At 42.4% G+C, this 15,619-nt stretch overlaps 1 protein-coding gene across 1 annotated transcript in view; it reads right to left on the reverse strand.

Moving 5' to 3' along the window:
- LOC137304598 (potassium/sodium hyperpolarization-activated cyclic nucleotide-gated channel 3-like) overlaps positions 1-15,619 on the reverse strand; it is a 202,802-nt gene that overhangs the window by 101,444 nt on the left and 85,739 nt on the right. The gene's annotated exons all lie outside the window — the stretch shown is intronic.

The raw sequence follows: 15,619 nt of genomic DNA on the forward strand, positions 1-15,619 counted from the left end.
CGCCAGCGCACTGCCTACTATTTGTTCTGTCCATTTATCTCTATGGGCAGTAAACCAGGAGCTGTACGCCTGTGATTTTCTGCACCACACCAGCTGCGCGCAAGACCCTGGTGGTGCTGTGGTGTCTCGACGAAATTACCCACAGTGTAGATGCAGCATTACAGCCTGACCTGACGTCGCAGTGAAACAGACTAGGACTCCCTGGGGGAGGGAGCATCGTTCCGCTTTGCCTCTGGCTCAATTCGAGCTTTAAATCCCAAATTAAACACTGAACAAGTTTAGTGCCAGGACAAAGCTTCATACCCATCCCACGCTGCCGTGTAAATAGGCCATGAGGATAGTGCGGATGAGAAATGGAGAAGATATCCCAGGGCAGTAAGTGTAATTACTTTGGAGGCTGGATTTGAGTTGCGAAACCCTGTTTATTGAGTGCCAAATTCAAAGTGTTCAAGCACTATTTTGCCTCACGTTTGTAAGCATAGACTTAACATCACACAAACATAAACTGACACCAGTATGTTACGACCTCATTCCAGTGCAGTATTGAGGGAGCACTGCACTGTCGGAAGTGTCGTCCTTCTGCTTTCTCAGGCGGACATAAAAGATCCCATGGCACTATTCGAAGCAGAGCAGAGGAGTTCACCCCGGTGTCCTGGCCAACATTCATCCCTCAACCGACATCACTAAAACAGATGCTCTGATTTTTTATCTCATCGGTGTTTGTGGGATCTTGCTGTGCACAAATTGGCTGCCGCGTTTCCTGCATTACAACAGTGACTACACTTCAAAAGTACTCCATTGGTTGTAAAGCGGTGTCCTGAAATCGGGAAAAGCGCTGTATAAATGCAGGTCTTTCTTTCTGTTTACATAAAACAAAAACTATATGAAATTTACTGCAATCAATGTGGAATTTGATTGCAATGAAAAGCTGTTTTGATGGGAATACTTGAAAAAGAAATGCTAAATTTTATTCAAGCAATTTGTCTAAGATTGATTTTTGTTTTTGAAGTGCAGAGGTACACGAGCACTTCAGTGTGATGTTAGATTAATCTCTGATCAAGGCAAATTCTGCAGTTATTGGGATTTGTAGAACAGTGTTTGTAAATGTCAGAGCACAAAAACACGCTCAGACATTCTGAAAAAAACAGAACTGCTGTAATCTACACTGGGGGTGAACACAGGAACAAAGGGACTGAAATTCATATTTTCCCCAAGGTGAGATAAATTTGTTCAAAATTAAGGGACCACCAACAAAATTGCAGGAATATGAAAATCTTTTTAGTGTCTGTGCTAGACTTTGTCAATACATTTTTACAGTGGTAAGAATAGTCAGAGCAGTGCTAAACACCAACGAACAGTCTGTGCACACTACCCACTTTTCAATCACATCTGCATTTTAGCTAAAGTTAGCAAGAACAGGAATTTTATCTCTAAGTGTAAACTTGTAGCATTGCAGTGCAAAAAGCAAATTTTATTCAGGGTTACAACACGAGACTTAATGGTACCAGGTGAATACTCAGGCTTTTATCTGAATATATTTTGTGATTTGTTCTCACACTGCCGCCATTTTGATTACCCTGAAGAAATGAGCCCACAAAATGGCTGCTGCCCCTACCATAGGAACTTAGGAACAGGAGCAGGCCATTTAGCCCCTCGAGCCTGTTCCACCATTCAGTGAGATTATAACTGCTCTGTGACCTAACTCCATAAACCCACCTTAGCCCCATATCCCTTAATACCTTTAGTTAACAAAAATCTATCAATCTTAGATTTAAAATTAACAATTGAGCTAGCATCAACTGCCATTTGCAGAAGAGAATTCTAAATTTCTAGCACCCTTTGCTCATAGAAGTGTTTCCTAACTTCAATCCTGAAAGTCCTGTTTCTAATTTTTAGGCTATGTCCTCTAGTCCTAGACTCCCCAACCAGCGGAAATAGTTTCTCTCTATCTACCCTATCAGTTCCTTAATATCTTGAAAACGTCGATCAAATCACCTTTTAATCTTCTAAATTCCAAAGACTACAACCCGAGTTTGTGTAATCTCTCCTCATAATTTAACCCTTGGAGTCCAAGTATCATTCTAGTGAATCTACGCTGCATTCCCTTCAAGGCCAATTTATCCTTCCTAAGGTGCAGTGTCCAGAACTGAACACAGTACTCCAGGTGTGGTCTAACCAGGGCTTTGTATGGCTGTAGCATAACTTCTACCCCCTTGTATTCTAGTCCTCCAGATATAAAAGCCAGCATTCCATTAGCCTTTTTGATTATTTTCTGTACCAGTCCATGACATTTTAATGATGTATGTACATGGATCTCTAAGTCTCTTTGGACCTCCATTGTTTCGAGCTTTTCACCATTTAGAAAGTACTCTGATCTATCCTTTTTAGGTCCAAAGTGGATGACCTCACACTTGCCTGCATTGAAATCCATTTGTCACAGTTTTGCCCATTCACTTAATCTATTAATATCGCTCTGTAATTTTATGCTTCCGTCTACACTGCTTACAATGCTGCCTATCTTTGTGTCATCGACACACTTGGATATGTGGCTCTCTAACCCGTCATCTAAGTCGTTAATAAATACAGTGAATGGTTGAGGCCCCAACACAGATCCCTGTGGGACACCACTAGTCACATCCTGCCAATTTGAGTACCTGCCCATTATCCCTACTCTCTGTCTCCTGTCACTCAGCCAATTTCCTAACCAGGTTAACAATTTGCCCTCAATTCCATGAGCTCGACTCTAGCCAACAGTCTCTTATGGTGGACTTTATCGAATTCCTTCTGGAAGTCCATATAAACAACATCCATAGACATTCCCCTGTCCACTACTTTAGTTACCTCTTCAAAAAATTAAATCAGGTTCGTCAGGCATGACCTACGCTTTACAAATCCATGCTGGCTCTCTCTGATCAGCTGAAAATTTTCATAGTGTTCAGTCACTCTCTCCTTAATTATAGACTCTAGTAATTTCCTGATAACAGATGTTAGGCTAACTGGTCTATAATTTCCTGGTTTCCCTCTCTCCCCTTTCTTAAATAACAGAGTGACATGCACAATTTTCCAATCTAATGGAATGGTTCCTTAATGGAGAGAACTTTGGAAGATTATAGTTAGGGCATCTGCAATGTTCTCAACTACTTCCTTTAAAACCCTGGGATGGGAACCATCTGGTCCTGGGCATTTGTCGCTCTTTAGTGCTGTTATTTTCTTCATTACTGATCATTTGCTTACGTTAATTATGGTAAGTCCCCATCTTTGATTCAAAATTAGTTTCCTTGGGGTGTCCGGCATGCTATGCTCTTCCTCTACTGTAAATACTGACGCAAAGTAATTATTTAACACAGAAACATAGAAAATAGGAGCAGCAGTAGGCCATTCAGCCCTTCGAGCCTGCTCCACCATTCAATATGATCATGGCTGATCCTCTACCTCAATACCATATTCCTGCTCTCTCCCCATAGCCCTTGATGTCCACCATTTCCTTATTTTCATTTGCAATATCACCATTACCAGTTCTTAAGAGGCCCACATTGCTCTTGACCACCCTCATTTTCCTAATATAGTTGTAAACATTTTTTGTGTTGATTTTGATAATCCTTACAAGTTTATTTTCATACTTCCTTTTTGTAGCTTTTACTATCTGTTTTGTCATCTTTAGCTGTCCTTTGTATCTCTCCCAGTCGCCAGGATCTGTGCTACATTTTGCATTTTTGTATGCTTTTTCTTTTAGTTTTATGTTGTCTCTTATCTCTTTCATCATCCGTGGCTGTTTTCTTTTGGCAAGTAGAACCCTTTGCCCCTTAGGGTTACAAACCCATCCTGAAAGACTGATAAAGGAATAAACTTCATAAATTGGATAACCTTTTCTCATTCCTTGCTTTTGTACGTGTGAGCTTTGGTGACTGCCAAAATTACCTCGAGTGGCAACCTTAGGTATCATTTGCCTTCCCTCTGAGCTGGACAGTGTTGGTTGGCAGTGCGAGGAGCTGAACGGGTAGAGGGCAATTTTGAAACGGGAATTCAAAAAGAAATCAACAGTGTTCCTGAAGTTAGATAATAGTGATTAAGAGAGAGAGCAGCTACTCTCCCAGTTTATCAGACTGTGCAAAGCTGCACAATGCGATTCCTGTTGTTATCACTGTCAGTTTTTGTTAGTCAGATTATACCTTTCTGTTACTGCAGGAGCTGTAAACTAAAATGTCGGGGACTTATCTGTAATGAAATTTTAATTGAGATACTGTAGGAGCTGCTGGACTTGTGTCTGATGTGATAAGAAAATCATAATGAATTGGATTATAAACAGTCTCTTGAGCATTTTGCATTTTTAAAATGAGCCTTAGATTTTTCCAGTCGCAAGAATTGATTAAACGTGTTTCCACTGTTATTTTGTATTTCATTCATTTTTCACTGTTACTAATTACAGCTTCAGACGTAACCACACCCATATTTTACTGTCTAATCCAAAACAACCATTGTTAACACAGCTACAGCTTTATACCTTACATTTAGACCCAACCTAGGAACATGAGGGGTGACGTCATGATATTATATTCCCGCCACACAATCTCACTCACCGGGACACAGATTGAGATTTGGGGCATGGCCTACCCATAATTTTATATATATAATGTTGGAAAATCATTGGGAGCACACACCTGAATTCCTAGCAGGAAGCATGATTTTGTAAAATTACTCCTAGACCGGCTGAAATGAACTGTACACATAAAGAAAGAACTTGCATTTCTATAGCGCCTTTCACAACCTCAGGACATCCCAAAGCACTTTACAGCCAGTTAAGTACTTCTTGAAGTGTAGTCACTGTTGTAATGTAGGAAGCAAGGTCCCACAAACAGCAATGAGATACCAACCAGATAATCTGGTATTTTAGTGATGTTGGTTGAGGGGTAAATATTGGCCAGGACACCGGAGAGAACTCCCCTGTTTCTCCTTCAAAGCTACAGATGAAGTGTTAGCACTGGCTGAAAGACTGTGCTCTTTTGTGATCTATAATTCTGCAAGTGTGTATTTTTAGGCCATTGATTGAAACACAATGTCCTAACTACAAAAATATAATTTCTGAAGACAAGTTTGGAATGTCACGTGCAATATTTTGGCATCTTAAGGACAGCGACCCATTGAAGAAGATTAAAAGAGTGACGGAGACGATTTGGGGTTTATGACTGTAAACTATGAAGCGGAACCTGCTGAATTGAGCTTGTGTTCAGGGAAGAAAATAAAATCGAGGGGAGACATGATTCAGGTTTTCAAATGTTCACCGGGATGGCTATGGTAACTTGAGCTGTCAGACAGAAGTGGAGGACATGAGGATACAGGTTGCCAGCCTTCAATTTTGAGATTTTTTTTCCCCCCACAGAGTACTGGATACATACAACAGAAACGGAACACGATGGTGCCTGAGCTGCTGGAACTTGGCAAAAAATGGGGTTGTACTGGTTCATTGTGATTGACTCTTAACTGCCCTCTGAAGTGGCCTAGCAAACCATTCAGTCAGGGCACCTAGCGATGGGCAATAAATGCCGACCTTGCTAGTGACGCCCACACCCCAAGAATGAATAATAATTTTAAAAATGGCTAAACTTTGTGGCAGCCCGCCTTATGAAGAGGAGGTAATGCTGGGTGTAGTCAAAATGCCTCGGGGGTCATTTGTTGTCCTCTCACTAACTCCTCTTCCTCATTTCACTTGCGCAATGCAATCGGAACCCACTAAGAAATACTTATCCTTCTCTCTTATCATGGTGCGATTTAAATGCCAACAACGTCCAAGAATAATGGAAAAAAAAAGGTTTGCCAAGGAAAGAAAAAATAGAGGACAGTCCAGCAAAACTAACCAAAAGCAGGAACAAAATGCAGCGAGAGGAATTTAAAATAGAAAATAAAATGAAAGCAGAAACCAGCATTTCCCTTTAAGAAGCCTCCTCGAGCAGACCAAGTCCCAAGACTCTTCATCCGGCAACTTTTTATGGGTGAGGCTTATGTTGTGGGCAGAGACATGACATTTGGCTTTAAACTGGTGATTTACATGTTGAAATGGGGCCATGCATGCCCGTATTTCAGAGTAGACATAGAAATGATGTGGTTAGAATGTGGAACTTGCTGCCACATGGAGTAGTTGAGGCGAATAGCAGGGAAGCTGGATAAGTACATGAGGGAGAAAGGAATAGAAGGAGATGCTGATAGGGTGAGATGAAGTAGAGTGGGAGGAGGCTGGTGTGGAGCATAAACACCGGCATGGACCAGTTGGGCCGAATGGCCTGTATCTGTGCTGTATGTTCCATGTAATTCTTAGCCTTTGCCTTCAAAACACTTAATTGGAACATTAGATGCCTCACAAATAGATCATGTGAGATCGCACACCACTTACAAAATCTATGCAGTCATGCCAAGGAGGGAAACCAGTCAATGATTAATAAGGCAGGATGGAACATCAGAGAGACATTCTAAACTTTTGCCTGAATTATATCCACAGTGCCAAGAAGTAACCTTACAGATGTTTTCCTTTGGGTATATTTGGTCGAGTCCATGGTGGAACTGATTCATTAAAGATCTGTGGGAGGAATGGACTTGACGGTCTGTAGGGCCTTTCTTTCATATTCTTATCTGGCTTTATCTGGTCTTAGAGGGGCATTGGTTTCATGAAAAAATCTTTACCAAATCTTTTCCATTTGTTTATAAGTGCACAGCACAATGACACAAATCCCATCAAGATGTTCTTTAGATGTGAGCTCATGATCAGGAGCATAATGCACAGCTTTTCTGTCTTATGAAGTTGTTCAATTCTGTTTAAAGCTCCACAAAGACACAGACACAAGCACAGGTCAACGATTCACAGACAATACCAGTGACAACTGCCAGTCTTGCCTACTTAGAGAGAGCAGGAAAATGGAATCCAGTGTCAGCCTGATCCATGTGGAAAATAATGGCCACTTACGTGTTAAAATTGATTGCTCACTATGAACTTGGTTACGGCTGCTCAAACTCATTTTACTTTAGGACTCTCGCAGCATGCAGAGAGAATAGATTTTCATGTTATCAAATTAAATCGTATTGTACAAATTAAAATCCAGGGCCGAGCGGTGAAAGTGTTCTCAACCATTGTCCTACCAAATCTCCCTTCTCTATATAATTTAAGAGAAGATATTTCTTTTACCTGTAGGGCTAACCATGTTACTTAATGAAAACATCAACGATTCATCTGTAAGATATGCCTTATCCCAGGAGACATATACTGAGAGAAGAAAGCATGATAGATATCATCAATTATTGGCACTATGCCAGAACCAATAAGGGAGAATGTCTGTACAAAATGGCTACCAACGAGACAACCTTTTATATTTTTTTTAGTAGACTTGCATTGCTTCTTTCTAAGGGAAGCTATTACAAAAAAATCATGAACAACCCAAAGAAAGATATTCCTTTTAGTATAGAAAATATAGTTGATCTAATTAAGATGTTTAAGATGATTAAAGGAGTTGATAGGGTAGATAGAGAGAAATTATTTCCTTTGGTGGGAGAGTCCAGAACAAGGGGGCATGACCTTAAAATTAGAGCTAGGCCGTTCAGGGGTGATGTCAGGAAGCACTTCTTCACACAAAGGGGAGTGGGAATCTGGAACTCTCTTCACCAAAAAGCTGTTGAGGCCGGGGGTCAATTGAAAATTTCAAAACTGAGATTGATAAATGTTTGTTAGGCAAGAGTATTAAGGGATATGGAACCGAGGCGGGGAGATGGAGTTAAGATACAGATCAGCCATGATCTAATTGAATGGTGAAACAGGTGCGAGGGGCTGAATGGCCTATTCCTATTCCGATGTTCTTAAATGATTTGTTTCAAACCAATTAGATGAGCAGTACAAATCAAAAATAAACTAGGATTGGAGAATACAGATACAGTACCCAACCCATAGAAATTCCAATGATTTTTTTTGTGCTGTATGCTACCATTATTAACAATTCTATATTACAGTTTAAACATAAGAAACTATCTATATATTGTTAAAATCGGTATATCCTCTCTTATTTCCATTCAAAAGTCCTATGAGATTTTCAGTGCTGATGTGCCCACATCTGGTGACCCCTGTCCTGTCACATTTTCCCATTAACCCGACAGCCTGTGATGCTGCAGTTCCATTGCTAAGGTGGCTCTGCAAGGCAATTCCTGGCTTCTTAAACAGCTCCGTCAGCCATCTTGGTAAAAGTGAGTATTAACTTCTTCGAATAATAATCATGTTATTTATAGAACACTTTGTTCTTCCGCCCTGCTTTTTTTATCCCATAAAATGATTGGAACGCCACTGTGCCTCCGCCACTGGTCTGCAGACATTCTAGCCCCCTTCTCCTGGGCATCGCCCAGTCACCATTACCTGCCATGCTGCCATCATACTCCGCCCCTTCTAGCTCCTGCTGCACACCCCTGTGGGTCAGCTTCTGTATCCCTCGTTACTCCCCAGTGGGCAATTAGGGGCGGGCAATAAATGCTGGCCTTGCCAGCGACGCCCACATCCCGTGAACGAATAAAAGAAAAGTGGAGGTGAGGGGGGGGGAAGGGGAGTGGTGGGATACAGAGAGCAAGTGGATTGGCTTTCTCCTGGGAAGGTAATGGAGGCAGACGGTGTCAGAGCATTCAAGAAGGAGCGGAACACAATCTTTTAAAAAAAAACTGCTAGAGATTGAAAACAATAAACCAAAAATGCTGGAGAACCCTCAGTCTCTGCAAAGAGAAAAGAGAGGCTCACATTTCAAGTGTTTTGCTTTCCTCAGAACTGAAAGTTAAAGGATAAGTAAGCTTTTTGTAGGATGGAAAACAGGGGGAAAAAGAAAAGAGGGAGAGGAAAGCAGACAACAGATACTCCACTCATTGAGAGAAGGTTAATTGGTCCATATCTTACAGTTAAGAAAAACTAAACCAACATACAAGCGTAAAATCCAACAAAAAGTTAGATTGATTGCAGGACATGCTGATTACTCTGGAAGATTCTAGGCATTATCTATTACTGATAAAATAATGGGTTAATGAAACAACAACAACGTGCATTTATGTAGCGCCTTTAACGTAATGAAACGTCCCAACGCATTTCACAGGAGCGTAATCAAACACAAATTGACACCTAGAATCATAGAAAGTTTATGGCACAGAAGGAGGCCATTCGGCCCAGTGTGTCCGCGCCAGCTGAGAAACGAGCCACCCGGCCTAATCCCACTTTCCCGCATTTGGTCCGTAGCCCTGCAGGTCTTGGCTCTTCGCGTGCACCTCGCCAAAGAATGAGACATACGCACCGAGTTGTTACGATCTGGACTGCACTGCCTGAAAAGGTGATGGAAGCAGATCCAATAGTAACTTTCAAATGGAAATTGGATAAATACTTGGAAAAGGAAAAAATTTGCAGGGCTGTGAGGAAAGAGCAGGGGAGCGTGGTTAATTGGGTAGCTCTTTCAAATAGCCGGTACAGGCACAATGGGCCGAATGGCCTCCTTCTATAATATACGATTCTATGATTAGAACAAATGACCAAAAACTCGGTCAAAGCGGTAGGTTTTAAGGATGGTCTTAAAGGAGGAGGGAGAGGTTTAGGGAGGGAATTTCAGAGCTTAGGGCCTAGACACCTAAGGGCACGGCCGCCAATGGTGGAGCGAAGAAAATCGGGGTATAAATAAATATGTTTGATGTAAGTGGATGCTGTTTGTTTTTGTTGGCAACATGTGTAAACATTGAAGAGAATTGGGTACCGGTTTAGTGCAACATTTGTTAATCTTTCAAACTTGACAGAGCTGGACGTTTTATCATCTTGAGAGAGCACTCACTATAAGCTGCACTGCGACCATCAATGGCTCCATTACATACAGGTTTTGTTTTCCCAATGAATCAGTGGTTAACTAATTACACTTTTTGTTAATGTGTTGACGTGATCTGGGCAATTCGTTCGTAACTTGACAGAATCCTGAGAAACGGAGACACACAGTGCTCTACAGTGGCTAAAGGCAGGTGAGGGAGTTGAACTGAGGGGGCACTGTGGAAATAACACCATCAATCACTGTCTGTTTACACCACCATGTGGAATGGGAAGTCAGTCTGTTAGAGGCGGATGTTTTCACTCCCAGGACTGCACATGCCAGAACCAATTTTCTAAAAGAGGTGCGGGTGGAGAGAGGCTTTTTTCTTTACACCTAGTCCAGTTCTAATGAAAATCACAAAAGGAAGATTAGCAATCTGTATGATCATTGCACAATTAAATAATGTTGAATTTACACTCAGTTGTGCAGAATGGGGGCGAATAAAGTCACTAAGAGATACAGAGAATCTTTGCTTGTATGGGCTGATCTGAAGTAAAACATTGTTGTTTTCAACTTAGTCTGCATAGAAATCCTTCTTGGATTCATCCCTTCTAGAGTTAATGGGGGTTATATTGGACAACCCCCGAAACCGGGCGCGAGGGTCATGGTGCGTGATTAACCAGCACCCGGTCGTTGAAATGCAGGCTGCACGTAACATTCGTGCTGCCTGGTGATTTACCTGATTGCTGCGTCCAGCCAGGCCTAGCTGCGCTGTTGAGTGGCTGTTCACCAGCAGTGGGCCCCAATATCATGAGTGGCTAACACCTCTTAAAGGCAGTCTCCACGCTCTTAAAGGCAGCCTGCACGCTCTTAAAGGCAGCCTGCACCTCTTACTTGCAAAATATAAGATACGAGTCCGCACCGAGTCTGAATGGAGATCAGACATCGCACATGTAAAACACAGATCCTGTCCATATGTTTACAAACTGTTGAGTTACTTTATAACATTGAATGAGGGGTACATACTGCTAAATCCCACATCGTCCAATCTGCGTGCCAGACCTCACCAATCTGCCGATCTGAGTTTGTACCAGGCCTGTGAGAGAGCGTGAACCCAGGTTCTCTGATGATGCTCTAGAGGCCTTGTTGCAAGAGGTGGACAGAAGGAAGGGCATCCTATATCCACATGGGGGCAAGAGGCCCTCCAGACATATGCTCCCGAGGCAGTGGCAGGCAGTAGGAGATAAAGTCAATGCCAGACGCGTAGCACCACGAACATGGATGCAGTACAGGAAGAAGTTCAATGCTTTGACACGAGTGGTCAAGGTGAGTGAGGTCAACTGTCAAGTGGCGTCTCCTACCAACTGCTTCATGCACTATACCCCCCCATCACCCACATACCAACAAACTCTTTCCATCAGTACTCAACTTTTCCAATCAGACGCTTCCTCTCACCATCGCACTTTACCACTGTTGCAAGCTGCACACCCACAACTCACAGGTCACACAGACTGGCAGCTATTCTACCATGACAGGCACATCACCCAAACATCTTGCAGGACACTCACCGACACACGTCCCACTTTCTTGCAGGAGAAGGTGGCGCATAACAGGAGGCAACAAGTGGCAGTGGCTCCGTGGAACATGAACCTGCTGTCCTCTCTCAGGATGACAGCATTCCTGAACCACCCCTGCCACTCTGACAGTGCCCTTGCTGTTGCCTGTGAGCTAGCCAGCCCACTCCCTGTAGAGTATTGAAACTTTATTATAGGAACATAGGAAGAAAGGAACAGGAGTGGGCCATTTAGCCCCTCGAGCCTGTTCCACCATTCAATGAGATCATGGTTGATCTGTGACCTAACTCCATATACCTGCCTTAGCCTCATATCCCTTAATACCTTTGGTTAATAAAAATCTATCACTCTCAATTAACAATTGAGCTAGCATCAACTACCATTTGTCGAACAGCGTTCCAAACTTCTACCACCCTTTGCGTGTGGAAGCAATTCCTAACTTCACTCCTGCAAGTCTAATTTTTAGGCTATGTCCCCTCGTCCTAGTATTCAAGTATAGGAGACCTCCAAAAACAGGTACAAATGCATCAGCAGCTAGAAGCAATAATCCAGCAACTAACCTGTAACTTCTGCATTGTCCCTTTAAATAGCATTGGTGGGGGGGTCCTCCATGCTGTTTACGACCTGTTCAGCTGTGCGTTGGCTGGAGCGTTGAGTTCTAAAATCGCACCTGTCCCTTTAAATCAGCGTCGCACACTGATCTACCGCATATCCTCCCCACTTTACATGCTGCCGGTGTTCGTTATCTGCGCGTGCGCAAACGCCTTTACCAAGATGGCGTCTGGCGCAGGTCACTCTAGAACATTCCGGATGCCATTTTGGGTCCTTAGGAGGCTGCATAGCACCCACAATTTATAGCCCTATAACTCTTATAAACAAATTGTTCTTGTGCTCTATGTTGAGACTCTCTTTAAAAGATTAGAGGTGGAAATACTCTGATTTAAAGGGTTTCAGCTGTCGAGACGTTTTTTTGAAAAGGAAACAGTTCACGTAACTCTCTTCCAAGAGCGTAAATGAAAATTTCCTCTTTAATGGGGTTTATGTGGCAAGACTGTCCTTTTACAATGGGTGAAAATGGTGAGAGTCTCTTTAAAAACAAGGTGACAAGAATCTGTTAATAACAACAATAACAACTTGCATTTATATAGTGCCTTTAACATCGGAAAACGTGCCAAGGCGCTTCACAGGAGCGATTATCAGAGAAAATTTGACACCGAGTCTCATAAAGAGATATTAGGACAGGTGACCAAAAGCTTCGTCAAAGAGGTAGGTTTTAAGGAACGACTCAAAGGAGAGAGAGGTGGAGAGGTTTAGGGATGGAATTCCAGAACTTTGGGCCTAGGCAGCTGAAGGCACGGCCGCCAATGGTGGAGCGAAGAAAATCGGGGATTCGTAAGAGGCCAGAATTGGAGGAGCGCAGAGATCTCGGAGGGTTGTAAGGCTGGAGGAGGTTACAGAGATAGGGAGTGGGCGAGGCCACGGTGGGATTTAAAAACAAGGATGAGAATTTTAAAATCGAGGCATTGCCAGACTGGGAGCCAACGCAGGTCAGCGAGCACAGGGGTGATGGGTGAACGGGACTCGGTGCTGTTGGACTATAACCTGGTGTTGTAAGATTCCTTACATTTGTCCACCCCAGTCCATCACCAGCATCTCCACATCATCGGTGCGAGTTAGGATACGAGCAGCAGAGTTTTGGATGAGCTCAAGTTTATGGAGGGTGGAAGGCGGGAGGCCAGCCAGGAGAGCATTGGAATAGTAGAGTCTAAAGACAAGGGTTAAGTGGCAAGATCGTCTTTTTACTATAGATGAAAGTGGTGAGACTCTTCAAAAAAAGAGAGGTGACAAGAATCTGTTTAATAGGAACAGAAGTGACCACTTTAAAAAGGGTAGAAGTAACAAGACTCTCTCTTGAAAAGTAGAGCTGGCGAGACTTTTTAAAAGGAATAGAGGTAATAAGATTCTCTTTAAAAGGGTCAATGGTGAAAAGACCCTCTCTTTAAAATAACTGAAGGTGGTGAGACTCTCTGTGAAGAGTTAGCGATGATGAGAATCTTTTTAGAAAGGACAGAAGTGATGAGATTCTCGCTCTGAAAGAAGCAGAGCAGTGGGATTCGCTTTGTAACGGATACAGGTGACAGAATTCTCTCTGTAAGCCAATTTAATTCAGCATCAATTGGTCTGGAAAAAATGCGACAAAAGGGATTAATGAAAGCCAGACTACAATGTCAGCAACTCTGACACATTCAAAGGAATATAGCCAACGTTATTGTAACATAGTTGAATAGCTTGAATAATAAATAAGGGATTAGCCTGACAGCTTACCTCATGCTGCCTGCTATTCATTGCAGAAGCCCTCAATCATTTCTATTGTATTTAAAGAGTTACTGTCTCTCATAGTGTTCCTTTTTTAAAAAAAAATCAAAAAGTCACAATTATCAATAATTTGAAATCCTTTTGTTTTTTATTCGGATTATTTTAAATATTTCTGATTAAACAGTGACTCCTGTTGACAACGCTGGAGCTATTGGCAGTGCGACAGGACCGAATTAACATACACAGTTGACGCTGAATTATCACTGTGTTAACAACTGTCTCTCTGCTGAGCTTAATGCAGCTGTCAGGCTTACTAACTCCTCCAAGCCTTCACCTCTGAAGCCATCGGCACTTACTGATTAAAAAGAAATACTCCAACAAGAAAAGTAATAGAAATAAATAAAAAGAGTATGATGATTTTCTGCCATACTGTAACTGATGATACCAAATCATTAAAATCTAGGTGTCAGCTGTCCCACTCGAGACTTGAGCACAAAATCTAGGCTGACACTCTAGTACAGCACTGAGGGAGTGCTGCACTGTTGGAGGTGCCGTCTTTCGGATGAGATGTTAAACCAAAGTCTTGTTTGCCCTCTCAGGTGGATGTAATAGATCCATTGGCACTATTTTGAAGAAGAGCAGGGGAGTTCTCTCCGGTGTCCTGGCCAATATTTATCCTTTAACCAACATCACTAAAACAGATTATCTGGTCATTGCTGTTTGTGGGACCTTGCTGTGTGCAAATTGTCTGCGGCATTTCCTACATTATAATAGTGACTATACTTCAAAAGTACTCCATTCGCTGTAAAGCACTTTGGGACGTCCTGAGGTCGTAAAAGGCGCTATATAAATGCAAGTCTTTCTTTCTCTCTCTCTCTCGCTGAGTGACAATTGCAAGTGTTTGGACATTCCAGTTCCTAGTGAGTCAATGAGTTTCCAATAACTGGTATCAATGACACTTGCTGTTCATCCAACAGGGAGGCAAAGCACTTTGAAATGGCGGCATTTATTCCTGCTTCTCTGCGATGGCCCCTGTACCACAGTAAAGTGTTCCATCTAGTTGCACAAAACTGTGGCTTTGCAACTTACAAACATCATTGTTGTTTGTTTAAGGAAAGTTGAACTGAGAACAGCTGGAAAAGGTTAATCTTTTAAACTGTCCCAAGGTACCTCAGTTGGATAGTAGGAATTCCCCACTATCCCTTGCAGACAGCAGAGACTTCAATATCAGTAGATTGACATTTATATTTCAGGCGCTGTGTTTATCACAGTATGTGTCAGGTGTGAGCTCCTGAGAAGAATGACAACATGCATTGACTTAACAACCCTATTGTATTAGTCACTGACTCATTCATCCTCCAGGCTCTGCACATCAACGCACAATTTCTGTTTACAGTTTCCGTCTTCACCTTCCCATTGTTCGAGCTTTAGGGTTAAATTTAGTCCATGCGAAACATGGTAACGCACTTGTATGAAATTCCATTGTCTGCTATTTAGCATTAAAGTTGTAAACAATTTTACAACACCAAGTTATAGTCCAGCAATTTTATTTTAAATTCACAAGCTTTCGGAGGCTTCCTCCTTCGTCAGGTTTTCACATCGTTCACCTGACGAAGGAGGAAGCCTCCGAAAGCTTGTGAATTTAAAATAAAATTGCTGGACTATAACTTGGTGTTGTAAAATTGTTTACAATTGTCAACCCCAGTCCATCACTGGCATCTCCACATCATAGCATTAAAGTAGCAGGCAAAGGAACTTCATGTGAACATGTGAATATCTGTCTGTGATGCCTCACAGGAGGAAGTCAACCCATCTATTTCTTAGATTTTTGCACACCTGGTTGTGATACTTTAGTAAGTGAGGGAGTGCTGCACTGTCGGAGGTGCCGTCTTTCGGATGAGACATTAAGCCGAGGCAACATCTGCCCCCTGAGGTGGA

The sequence above is a fragment of the Heptranchias perlo genome, chromosome 38, assembly GCF_035084215.1.
Source record: "Heptranchias perlo isolate sHepPer1 chromosome 38, sHepPer1.hap1, whole genome shotgun sequence".
Lineage (NCBI taxonomy): Eukaryota > Metazoa > Chordata > Chondrichthyes > Hexanchiformes > Hexanchidae > Heptranchias > Heptranchias perlo.